This window comes from Peromyscus eremicus, chromosome 20, assembly GCF_949786415.1.
Source record: "Peromyscus eremicus chromosome 20, PerEre_H2_v1, whole genome shotgun sequence".
NCBI lineage: Eukaryota > Metazoa > Chordata > Mammalia > Rodentia > Cricetidae > Peromyscus > Peromyscus eremicus.
In genome coordinates, this window is record NC_081436.1 from 26670192 (window position 1) to 26682965 (window position 12774).

Consider the following 12774-nt stretch of genomic DNA (forward strand, 5'->3'; position numbering starts at 1 on the left):
CAGATTCCAGTGGGCAGACTCTGGTAGACAGGAAAGATGAGGAAGAGGAGACCACCTAGGACTGGGATCAGTCTGAGTTGAGTATTCCATCTGGACCTCACAATGGGGGGGCCTGCCCCCCACCTCTGACACTCCATGCTGTAATCCTGAGTCACTCTGGCCTCGAGGACAAGAGTGCCTGAGGACCAAGGATGCATTCTCTTCATTATTCCAACTCTGTAGACTGTCTTCCCTCCAGCACGTGACAATAAGCTTACCATGGTCTTGTCTTTGAGGTGACATCATCCGTGAGGGTTACATTTGATGTGTCGGTTTGGACAGTCTAGGGTGTGGTACCCATGTCTTTGGTCAGAAGCCGGTAGAGACATCACTGTAAAGGTATTTTGTAGGTGTGGTTAACATTTACAAAAAGTTCACTGTAAGGAGATCACCTCCAATCCTATAGGTGGGCCTCATCCAGTCAGTTGATGGACTTGCTACCAAAAAACAGTATCATAAAAATTAAAAAAAAAAAAAAAAAAAAAACAACCTGTAAGGCAAAGAGCATCCCTATTTCTTTTTGTCCCAGGGTTTCTTTCCTCCATCTGTGCAGGCATTGTGTTAGGAACTGGAGATGCGGGTGCCAGTCATAAGCAGACAGTATGAACTGAATGATCGTAAGGAACCCAGGAAAACGTTGAGTTACCCCTGTGATAAACGCTGGGAGGTGGTGCCGTGGGTGGCTTAGATACAATTGGATCAGGACGGCCCTCCCTGAGGAAGTGACAGTTGAAATACTGAGTATCAAATGTGGGAAGAGTTTCCTGGTAGAAGGACCAGTCAATGCAGAGGCCATGGGGGAGTACGCTTTGAGGAAGGTGGACCGATGGATGTGAAGAGTGGACCTGTGTGTGCTAGAGAAGGCTAGAGGGCCCAGGTCGGGATGGACTGATGTTGACTTAGAAGGGCTTTAAAGAAGGGAATGTGGGATGTACTGAACGGGTGAGAACTGCTGGATGGTGTGCAGGAAGGAGGTCATGGCAGCCATCCAAGTGAGTGATGAGGGCAGCTTGGAGGTGGATGGTAAAGAAAGTGGTAGGGCTGCGAGATGGTTAGAGCTATTGAATGGAGCGGGCTTAGGGACAATGGCAAGGCTGGGGACAGGGATGGCCTCGGAGTTTTCGGCGTGGGTGGTGGAATAGTCACTGGTTATTCCAACCCAAGAGAGAGGAAGGTCAAATTTAGAGAGGAAACTCCAGGTTGATTTAGATGTGCTCCAAGATCCTGGAGGTGTGTTCAGGGAGGTGGGAGTTTCTGTTATGAATCTCAGAGTAGAACATGCTGCATGGGCTGGAACGATAGATTTTAGAGTCATCAGCTTCTGGAGTGGCAAGTGAAGGTGTTCGAGGGGATGAGATCAGCCAGGAAGTGGTAATGAATGGGAGGCCCACTGTGCCTCAAAGAACTAGGGCAAGTCTGCAAAGACAGGGGAGGTAAAACCATAGGGATGGATGGACTACTCAAGGAGGCCCGGATGGATAAGCCACATACAAGGGGACATTTCAAGGCCATAGAGCAGCAATATTACCTAATGCTTCTGCGAAGTCAGATGAGACAAGGTGGGAAAGTCTCTTAGTTCTGACGTGGAAGTCACTATGTGGAAGGCTGCTTGGGTGGAGCAATTTGGCTAACTCCAGACTCACAAGTCTGGCAAGTGAGTGGGAAGGGAAAGAGAAGGGAGTACATGTAGCTTTTCTCAGGGTTGGGCTGTGTGCAGGAGTGTGGGCAGAGGCGGCTTCCTTCTCTAGTACCTTTCCTTCTCACAGTCGGGGGCCAGGGTCGGCTGTGGCCCTTGGCCCTTAGCCTCCAGCCTCTCCTCAGGGAGCTTACAATGTAGGGAGGCGTGTCCTCAAAGGGCATGCAGACTTCCCCAGGGCACAGTGCCACTCCCTCCTCCACTCCATTTTATACTTACGACTGTATGCTCTTTCTATTCTTTTGAAAAAGATTTATTGTGTGTGTGTGTGTGTGTGTGTGTGTGTGTGTGTGTGTGTGTGTAGGCAGAGTTGGTGCCCACAGAGCTCAGGGGCAGATCCCCTGGAGCTGGAGTTACAGGGATGTAACTCCAGCTGGGATTCGAACTCAGGTCCTCTGCAAGAGCTGAGTCCTCTCTCCAGCCCTGCTCTTTCTGTTCTTATTTCCCTCCTCGCTACATTTTTTTCCTATTTATTTATTTTTTTCCCGAGCATTGGTGTTTTGCCTGCATGTGTGTCTGTGTGAGGGTGTTGAATCCACTGGAACTGGAGTTACAGACAGGTGTGAGCTGCCATGTAGGTGCTGGGAATTGAACCCAGGTCCTCTGGAAGAGCAGTCGGTGCTCTTAACCGCTGAACCATCTCTCCAGCCCCTCACTGCATTGTCCTTTTCTTTCTTTTTTTTTTTTTTTTTTTTTGGTTTTTCGAGACAGGGTTTCTCTGTGTAGCTTTGGAGCTTGTCCTGGAACTCACTCTGTAGACCAGGCTGGCATCGAACTCACAGAGATCCACCTGCCTCTGCCTCCCGAGTGCTGGGATTAAAGGCATGCGCCACCACCACCCGGCTAAAGAGTGGGTAATTTTGTTTTGAGACAGGGCTTCTCTGTGTAATAGCCCTGGCTGTCCTAGAACTCACTTTCTAAACCAGGCTGTCCTCGAACTCACAGAGATTCACCTCTGCCTCCTGAGTGCTGGGATTAAAGGCATGAGCCACCACCACCCTGCAGCATTGTTCTTATCATTAGTTTTATTATGTAGTATTTACAAAGTGTCCTTTGGTATCCAAACTAGTGGGTTTGGAAGTTTGGAGAGTGGGATTTATCTAAAATCTCCTCCCATCCACCTGGATCTTATATTCTGGAAGTGAGGTCTGGGGAGGAGGGGTGATGGGTGTCCCTGTGTTATCTTCAGTCTCATTCTCCTGGGCTCCTGGGCAGTGCCACCCACAAACAGATCAGGGTTGTGGTCTGCAGGCAGCTGGAGGTCCAGCAGGACTGATAGGAACCTCCCAACGTCCACTCAAGCATCTCGTTCCTTGTAGGCGTCTGAGGCACTCACTGGGAACAGATCTTAGGGATGTCCCTTCTTGAATGCTGAGTCAGATCCACTCTCTCTGGTTTCCGGTCACTGGGTTTGCACAGTGTATCCCTGTTCAAATCTGTCTTATTAGATTCAGTTCAGCGTTCCAGCTTGGCGATCCTTCAGTGCGCTCTGCTCCCTGCCTTCGCTTGGCATTTTTGCAGCTTCAGCAAGCTTGTGAAACCTTTTTCTTTTTCCTTCCAAAACATAAAGTTGCTAAGGATCTGGGGTCTGCCTTGGAGCCTGTCCATACCCCCTCTCACCTTCGGCTTCCTCTTTCCTCCCCATGGAGGGACCATGATGTGCTGAGAGACAGTCCCTGGGAAGCTTCCGTAGACTGTACACGACCCACACAATACCAGCAGAGCTGGCCATGTGACCGCTTTGAGCCTGAAGTAGTCACTTTCAAATCTGTGGCATGTGTTCCCATCCTGTTGATGGCAGGAGCGCCTGGGAGGGATTTGTCCATTCTCCTCTGCTCAGCTTACCCCTTCCCCCATGTTGTGTTTTTGGTAGTATTTTTTTGTTTGTTTGTTTTTGTTTTTTTAACAGAGTCTCACTTGGAAGCCTTGGTTGGCCTGGAACTCAGTCTGTAAACCAGGCTGATTCCCAACTCACAGAGATCCACCAGGCTCTGTCTCCCCGTGCCACCATACCCTGCTTTCAGTTAGCCTTTGTCCCTGTGCTCCTAAATGCCAGAGGCAACTCTTACCTACCCCTGTCTTATACTTCAGATGATGAAGGGACCTCGGGGGACAGTTACTGAGCGCTACGTGTATGCCAGACACAGTTGTGGCAGTTGATAAGGCAGGGGGCCTCATGGGACACGTGAGGAGAGCACTGGGGCCCAACCTGCTCTCTGTTCCCTCAGCATCTTCTCAGCTGTACGGGTCAGGGCTTGGTACAAGCTCCATGGACTCCGGCCTGCTTGTCTCACTTCCAGCACCCTCTTTCACTCCAGCTTTTCTCTGCAGAGTTGCCAACAGGGGCTACCCTGATACGGCCATCAGAACGTCTCTGCCCGGGAGAGACTGTAAACGGAGGCTTTTCTCTGTCCCGCCCCATCCCGCGACCGCTTGTAAATAGTCACTCAGAGGCTTGATATTAATTACAAACTGCTTGGCAGAACAGTTCAGGCTTATTACTAGCTAGCTCTTACTACTTAAATTAACCCATTTCTATGAATCTATGTATGGCCATATGACTGTGGCGTTACCAGTCTGCTGGCATCTTGTCCTTGGGCAGCTTGCTGGCTTCTCCCAGACTCTGCCCTTCTTTACCTGTATCTCTGCTTGGATTTTCTGTCTGGCTCTATCCTGCCTTCCCATAGGCCAAAGCAGCTTTATTTATCAACCAACGAGAGCAACACATATTCCCAGCGTACAGAAGGACATCCCACTTCAAGAGAGACTTAGAAAGACATCCCAAAGCCGGGCGGTGGTGGCGCACGCCTTTAATCCCAGCACTCGGGAGGCAGAGGCAGGCGGATCTCTGTGAGTTCGAGGCCAGCCTGGGCTACCAAGTGAGTTCCAGGAAAGGCGCAAAGCTACACAGAGAAACCCTGTCTCGAAAAACCAAAAAAAAAAAAAAAAAAAAGAAAGACATCCCAGAAGAAAAGAGTCACATCACCTCCTACTTTATGGTCCAGAGCCCAGCACAGGCCCTGCTGGCTCATAGAAGGGGCTCAAAAAATGTATGAATAAGTGGTTATTTTTTTCCCCTAAGAGAACACTATCATAAAACTGAAAGGTGCGCTCTCTCTCTCTCTCTCAGCAATCAATAAGAACTTTATTTTTTTTTTAACCCAAATACTAGTTGGGTATGGTGGTGCATGCTTTTAATCCCAGCACTTAGGAGGCAGAGATATGTGGATCTCTGGGAGTTTGAGACCAGCCTGATCTACAAAGTGAGCTCCAGGCCAGCCAGGGATCCTAAGTATGAAAAATCCAACATGTATGGTGGCAACATGCCTTCAATTCCAGCACTTGGGAGGCAGATCTCGAGTTCAAGACTCACCTGGTCTACATAGGGAGTTCCAGGTCAGCCATGGCTACATAGTTAGATTCTGTCTCCAAAATAAATAAATAAATAAAAATAAAAAAATCCAAATGCTGGCATTGTCTAGGAAAAAATTTGTGTGTGCATGTTTGTATATATGTAGGTATTCAAGTGTATATGCACCTGTGTGTATAATGTACATGCATGTGTACATGTGTGTGTACATGGTGTGTCTATGGAGACCAGGGGGCAATTTTAGGTGTGGGGAGCCAAGGAAGGCTTAAGTGACTGTGTAAGGAGTAGATGAAGTCCTGAGTGAAGGTGTACTGTTGACATAGGCAGGGCCTCATGCCCATGCCCAATACCTCAGACCCATGGAAAATCGGCAAAGCCCCCCCCCCTTCTGGAGGCAGGGCCTCTGAAGAGATAAAGCCTTGCCTCTGGTCAAGTGTGAATACTGTCAGTGTGTGCAAGACTAACAACTGCAGCTTCCTCCTTTTGAATGTTTACAGCCTTCGATGGCTCACCTACGGAGACCTCCTACCAGACTATTTAACTCCTCCTCTCTGTGGAGTACACGAAGACAAACTCCCTGGGGTTCTAGGATGCAGCGTGGCTGGTACCACTTCATTAGAATGCACACAGCCCATCTGAACCCTGTTTTTCTGTGCTGTAAGTCTGTGCTTTCTGCATTCCCTTCTTGCTCTAGTCAGATGTCCAAATCCAAGCCCTGGGATACGGTACCTGGGTGGTATTCTCCAGGCATCGTCTCCATCAGGAGGGGAGCAAAGCTTCACACTGGCCTGGAGTTTGCCAAGTAGGCAGCACACAACTGGCCAGCAAGCCCTTGGGATCTGCCTATCCCAACCTCTCCAGCGCTGGGATTATAAGCTTGTGCGGCCACGTCGGGCTGCTCTTTAAAAAATCTGGGTTCTGGGGCTCCCACTCAGGTTCTTAGGCCTGTGAAGCAAGCACTTTTGTAACAGGCTTTTTCTTTTGGGCCACCAACCAGCTCCCAAATCATGACACAGAGACTTATCATTAACTGTGAATGCTCAGCCTAGCTTAGGCTCGTTTCTGGCTCGCTCTTTTAACTTAACCTGTTTCTCTTCATCTACCTTTTGCCTCGGGGATTTTTACCTTTCTTACTTCTGTATGTCTTACTGTCGACTGCTTGTGTCTGGCTGGAGCTGCCTGGCTTCTTGTCCTGGGCGTGTCCCCCTCCTTCTCCTCTTTCTTTTCTCCTCCTCCTTTTTTTCTTTTTTGTTGTTGTTGTTTTTTTCGAGACGGGTTTTCTCTGTGTAGTTTTGGTGCCTGTCCTGGAACTCACTCTGTAGACCAGGCTGGCCTTGAACTCACAGAGATCCACCTGGCTCTACCTCCCGAGTGCTGGGACTAAAGGCGTGCGCCAATGTTGCCTGGCCTCTCCTTCTTTTTGAGCCTAGATTTCTCTTCCTACTTATTCTCCCTGCCCAATGGCCCCACCTATCCTTTTCCTGCCTAGCTACTGGCCGTTCAGCTTTTTATTAGACCAATCAGGTGCCTTAGGCAGGTAAGGTGAAATAAATGCAAACATCTTTACACAATTAAACACACATCCTTACCTCATTAAACAAATGCAGCATAAACAAATGTAACACACCTTTGCTCAGTTAAAGTAATATACCACAGCACACTTTCATGACTGAGAGCACTTTCTCCCCAGCCTTTGTTTTGTTGTGTTTGTTTGAGAGAGGGTCTCATGTATCCCCCCAGACTAGTCTCAAGGTTACTGTGTAACCAAGGGTGACTTTTAACTTCTGATCTTCCTCCTCCACCTCCCAAGTTCTAGGCTTACAGGCATGTGCCACAATACCCTGCCTTACTGGACTCTACACCACATTCTCTACATGGGTGGTGTGCTGCCTGGGAGGAGCTCTTATGGCATAATTGCTTTACATTTGGCATGAATACCATACAGGGTGGTTATCTTCAAAAAGGCCAACCAGAGGAGCCTTACTTGCTGCCGGCAAAATATCAGTAAACACGAAATGTCTGGAAGCACAGATCTATTTTGAAGTTCTGACCAGCTTCCTACACCAGATGTTGACAGGGGAGTTCACAACTCAGATGTTCAGTAGACTTCTGACAGAGTGTACCCACAGAGTGCCACAGCGCCCGGTCCGTAATGAAGCAGTTTCTCCACCTCTCTAGTACACATTCTTGTCAGTGGCTTTGTTTGTTGTTGTTTTTATTTTATTTTTTCTGAGACAGGGTTTCACTGTGTAGTCCTGGCTGGAACTCACACTGTACATCAGGCTGGCCTCAAACTCACAGAGGTCTGTCTGCCTCTACCACCCAAAGGTGTGCGTCACCACCGCCCAGCACTCATGGCTTTGCAACCAATTGTTTCCAGAGTGCTTTACAACAGGTGATATGCAGGCAGTCTGCTCTGTCTGAGCCATGCTCTAGAGACTTCCTTCCTTACCCTCTTTGGCTGGAGGTTGGCAAGCTAGAGGTGGGACTGGCAGGAGAGGATGGCAGCAGCTGCTGGGGAGGATCATGTGTTGACTGGCAGAATAAGCAAGGCATTAACTAAATGTTCTTTTTTTAATGGATTATTTTTTTGACAGCAGTGTCTGATCCTGTAGCCCTGGCTGGCTTGGAACTCACTATGTAGCCCAGAATGGCGTCAAACTCAAAGCAATCCTCCTGCCTTAGACTCCTGGATGAGCGGATTATACACGTGAGCTCCCACCCTGGGCCTTGTAGGGATCTTGAGAAGACAGACTGTATTCAGCAGAGTCAGGGCATCTATATTATCTGTTGCTAGGAAGAAAGGAAGACAGGCCTTAGTGAAAATTTCCAGAGGTCTTGGCCGGAAGCAGAGTTCTAGGTATATGCCCTGGATCACATCCCCAGGTTTATCCCTCGTGGAAGGGCTGGGGCCAAATGCTAAGGCAGAGACCAGGAGGCTCTATGAGGCTTTGGAGGAGCCTTGAAAATGTTCCCATGCTGCTGGTTCAATAGCTGCTTTTATATATATATATATACAAAGCAGGGAGGGGGCGGTGGAGAGACAGTTCAGCAGTTAAGAGCACTGGCTGTTCTTCCAGGGGACCTGGGTTCAATACCCAGCACCCACACGGCAGCTCACAACTGTCTGTAACGCCAGTTCCAGGGGATCTGACACCTTCACACAGACATTTATGCAGGTGAAACAGCAATGCACATAAAATAAAAATTAATAAATTATAAACAAACAACAACAACAACAAAGCAGGGAGGGTCAGCCCCGGAAAGCCAGCAGGGTATAGTCGTCAATCCTACCAGAGGACAGCAGGCTGACAGAGACCTGCTGGGAGTATGTGGTTGGGGTGCCAGACCCTCAGACTGTGTCTTCACAGCCTAACAAATTACTATAGACGAGGCAGTTTAAACAACACACCTGTGTTTCTCAGAGTTCTACAGGGTAGTGGCCCAAGATTAAAGTCCTGGAAGAATTGGTTTTCTGCTGAGGATTCCTTCCTAGCATGCAGATAGCCATATTCTCCTGTGTCCCCCATAAAGTGAAGTGGAGAGAGAAACGGGGAGCAAAATTACTGGTGTCTTTTCTTCTTTGTTGTTTTGATTTTTGAGACCGAGTGTTACTATATATATCCCAGGCTGGCCTTGAACTCACAATCCTCCTGCCTCAGCCTCCTAAGTGCTGGCATGATAAGTGTGTACCATCATGCCCAGCTTTGGTGTCTTTTTGTAAGGACACTAGTCCCTTACATGAGGTCTCCGTCTCCAGACTTAATCACCTCCCTATACCATTACTTCGGGGGCTTGGATTTCAACATACAAATTTAGAGGGTACACAAACTGTCAGTCCATAGCAAACTCCAGGGCACCAGCCTCAGACCCCCGCTGTCCTTCTCCGTCTTTCTGTAATTACTCCTTCAGAACTCAGCTTCTTGTGTGCTGCCCCTCGGGTTCTCTAAATTGGTCCGTTCCCATCAGACCCATTGCTTTCCCTTTAGTAGCAGCGGTTGGAGCTGCATGCCTGATTCCTGGCTTACGTGCTGTGGGTCTGGGCTAGCTCCCCACCTTCTCCAGGCCTCCATCTCTTCCTGTCGGTGTAGGGATAACACTGTCTTTCTTCCTCTTGCTGTCCTTGGGAGCACTAGATAAGGTAATGGGGGAAATCAGGAAGCACTGTCTGCTGTAAACACATTTTCTCATTAAACTGTAGATCTGGAACCTGGCAGCTGCCAGGCACAGGATGTGTCCTGGAGGATCCATCAGTGAGCAGCCGGGCATGTGAAGCCTCATTCTCCCTCTGATTCTGTTTATGTTGCAGGGACTGCTTAGGGTGGCCGTGCTGGAAGCTAACGGGGGCCTTGAGCTTCCCAGCGCAATTCCCTGTCTATGGTACTCACACAGCCTGTCTGAGGGAGAGACAGAAGGGCACAGACGTTAGACAGGCCTGATGTCTTTTTTATTTAATGTGTGTGTGTGTGTGTGTGTGTGTGTGTGTGTGTGTGTGTGTGTACACTCATGTACAGAGAGAAGGATGAAGTCCAGAGTAAGATTTTGAGTGTCTTTCTCTGTCTCTTTCCACTTTAATCACTTGAGACAGAGTGTTTCACTGTGTTATCTTTTTTTTTTTTTTTGGTTTTTCAAGACAGGGTTTCTCCGTGTAGTTTTGGTGCCTGTCCTGGATCTCGCTCTGTAGACCAGGCTGGCCTCAAACTCACAGAGATCCATCTGCCTCCTGAGTGCTGGGATCAAAGGCGTGCGCCACCACCACCCATCCTGTTATCTAGTTTTTATGCCAACTTAACACAGCTAGAATCACTTGGGAGAAGAGAGCATTAATTGAGAAAATACCCCTTCCAGATTTGCCAGTGGGCAGTCCTGGGGTACATTTTATTGATTAGTGATTGATGTGGGAGGTTCCACCCCAGGGTAGGTGGTCCCAGGGCAGTTTAACAAAACACGAGCAAGTCATGAAGACCAAGCCAGTAAGCAGCATTCCTTCATGGCTTCTGCATCAGTTCCTGCCTCCGGGTTCCTGCATTGAGTTCCTGCCCTGACTTCGCTGGATGATGGACTCCAAGGTGTGAGCTAAAATAAATCCTTTCCCCTCCAAGTTGCTTTTGTTCATCGTGTTTTACCACAAGAGAAATCCTAGCAAGATACTCACTTACCCTGAGCTCCAGTGATCCTCCTGGTTCTCCCCACACAGAGCTGGGCTTCCAGGGCTCGGTGTCATCATGTCCTGCTTTCTATGTGGATTTTCGGGGTTTAAACGCGGTTCCCCATGCTTGCACAGCAAGCGTTCTGACCCACGGAGCCATCTCTCCAGTCCACGGCCTGAGATCTAAAAGCTGGTTAGGGCTGGGTAACTGTGAACTGAGCGAGCTTTTCCATGCCGTGGTTTATTCCTTAAAGCAGGTGGCCGTGCTGTTGTTCTGTGGCTTCAGAGAAGACTGTGCTTAGGTAATTCTCCACAGCAGGCATCCAGAGCCATCTTCTACAGGACAGTGAGCACAGCAGAGTCCCTGCTGCTGCACAGAGCCAACCTTCTAGCAGAAAGAAGGATGCTGGTCAGATAAAGGGATAACTGTGTATAGGTGGCTGGTGGGATTATACATCACGAGTACAGGAAAAGAGAGCACAGGCAGACTGCTATTGGGACAGAGTACTTGGAAAGGCTTCCCGCACAAGGTAACGCAGGGCAGGACCTGAAGGTAGGGAATTGAGAAAAAGTAAAACTGCGTCAGCGAGACTGAGACGTCTGCCAGTAAAAGCACTTCCTTCCCACCAAACCTGACTATGTGAGTTAGATCCCCGGTACTCACATGATGAAAGAAGAGAGTCAATTCCTTCAGATGTCCTCTGACATCCACGTGTGTGCAGTGGCACCCATGTACTACCCCAAACACAAAATAAGTAAAGTGTGATTTTAAAAAAAAATTAAAATGAGGCTGGGTGTGGTGGCACACTCCTTCACTTCCAGCATTCAGGAGGTAGAAGCAGAAGAAGGCTGTGAGTTTGAGGCCAGCTTGGTCTACATAGAGAGTTCCAGCCTAGCCAGGGTTACACAGTGAGACACATATAACAACTCGGTAAACACAGCGTACATATAAACCATTAACATTTAAAAAAAAAAGACAAAACTTTTCAAACTAAGGGAGTAACAGTGCAAAGCTTGGCATGTCGTTGAGATCTTCAGGAGAGTGAAGATGAGGTGGGACCAGCCACAGGAAGAGGGATGCAAGTCAGGGAAGCTGAATACAAGTCTGTGGGCTGAGATCAGAACTTCGTCTTTTACACACAGGAGGAAGGGCCAGAGAATTCGGAGCACAGGAAGGGACCGCTCTTGCTCTGTGAGTGGAGGCATCGGGTGCAGGAGAGTCACTTGGTTGGGTCTCTTGAATGAATTACTGTCCCTTCTGACGGCTCTTGGTGATTCCATTGAGTATCGGATGGACACTGCCTGGCCCTACCCCTGTCTTTGCTCCTAGCTCCAGGCCTCTTGAAATTTCACCTTTGGGTGCCTGTACCTCCCTCTGAATCCGTGATACCTAGACAGATATGGAGGGTGCTGTCAGGCTAGCCTGCTACTGAGTGAATTGACCCTCCCCCAACTCTCAGCTCAGCCCAATTGTAACAAATCCTTCAAAAGCAGTTTTCACCAGGAATCCCTGTAAACACAGGGAATTGGCAGGTGACTATGGTGGTGTGAATAAGAATGGCTCCCATAGGCTCTAATATTTCAATGCTCAGTCATCAAGGAGTGGCACTATTTGAAAAGGATTAGGAGGTGTGGCCTTGTTGGAGGAACCCTGTCATTGGGGTGGTGGGCTTTGAGGTTTTCAAAAGCCCAAGCCAGGCCCAGTGGCTTTCTCTTCCTGCTGCCTGTGAATCTGAATGTAGAACTCTCTGTTACTTCTCCAGCACCATGTCTGCCTGAATGCTGCCATGTTCTCTACCATGAAGATAATGAACTAAACCTCTGAAGCTGTAAGCCAGCCCCAATTAAATGTTTTCTTTTATAGGAGTTGCAGTGGTCTTAGTGTCTCTTCACAGCAGTAGAACACTGATTAAGACAGTGACAGTCTGTGGTGTGGTGCTGAAATACAGCCCAGCGTTTTCCTGGCCATGTAGGTCTGGAAGTGTGAGGTTCCCTCTCTGTGAGTGGGGTTCATAGCACCGACACTTGGCTATCTAAAGGGCCAGCTGGATATGGTGAGTGTAAATGAATCCCAATAATGAATATGGACTTCTGAGACTCAGCCTCTTTACCAGCCTCGCTGGGGGTGGTGGTGGTGAAGGATTGCTGAGATGGTCTGAAAAAATGCATAATCCACACTAGCTTATTCTGTTCCAGGCCAGTGACTGGAATCTCAAACAGGAGGACAGGCCCAGGGTTGAAGTCCGTCCACCCTGTAGGGTACTGCCAGCCTACTTTGTAGCTATGCCAGCCTCTTTGTCCACGATCTTAGGCTGGAGGCAGCCTTTCCAGGTCATATGTCCCTAGCTGAGCTGCAGCCAGATCCCAGTAGCAGATGTTGTGCTGAGGAAGCCTGGCTCCTTCCTGGACTCTTGGGCCAGCCCTTCCTGCCTGGCCTGGGAATGAATCCCGGCTGGGTTTCAGCAAGGTCAAAAAGGCCTTCCCAGAACCACTGCCTAGAATTCTGGGAGGAGCTTGGGG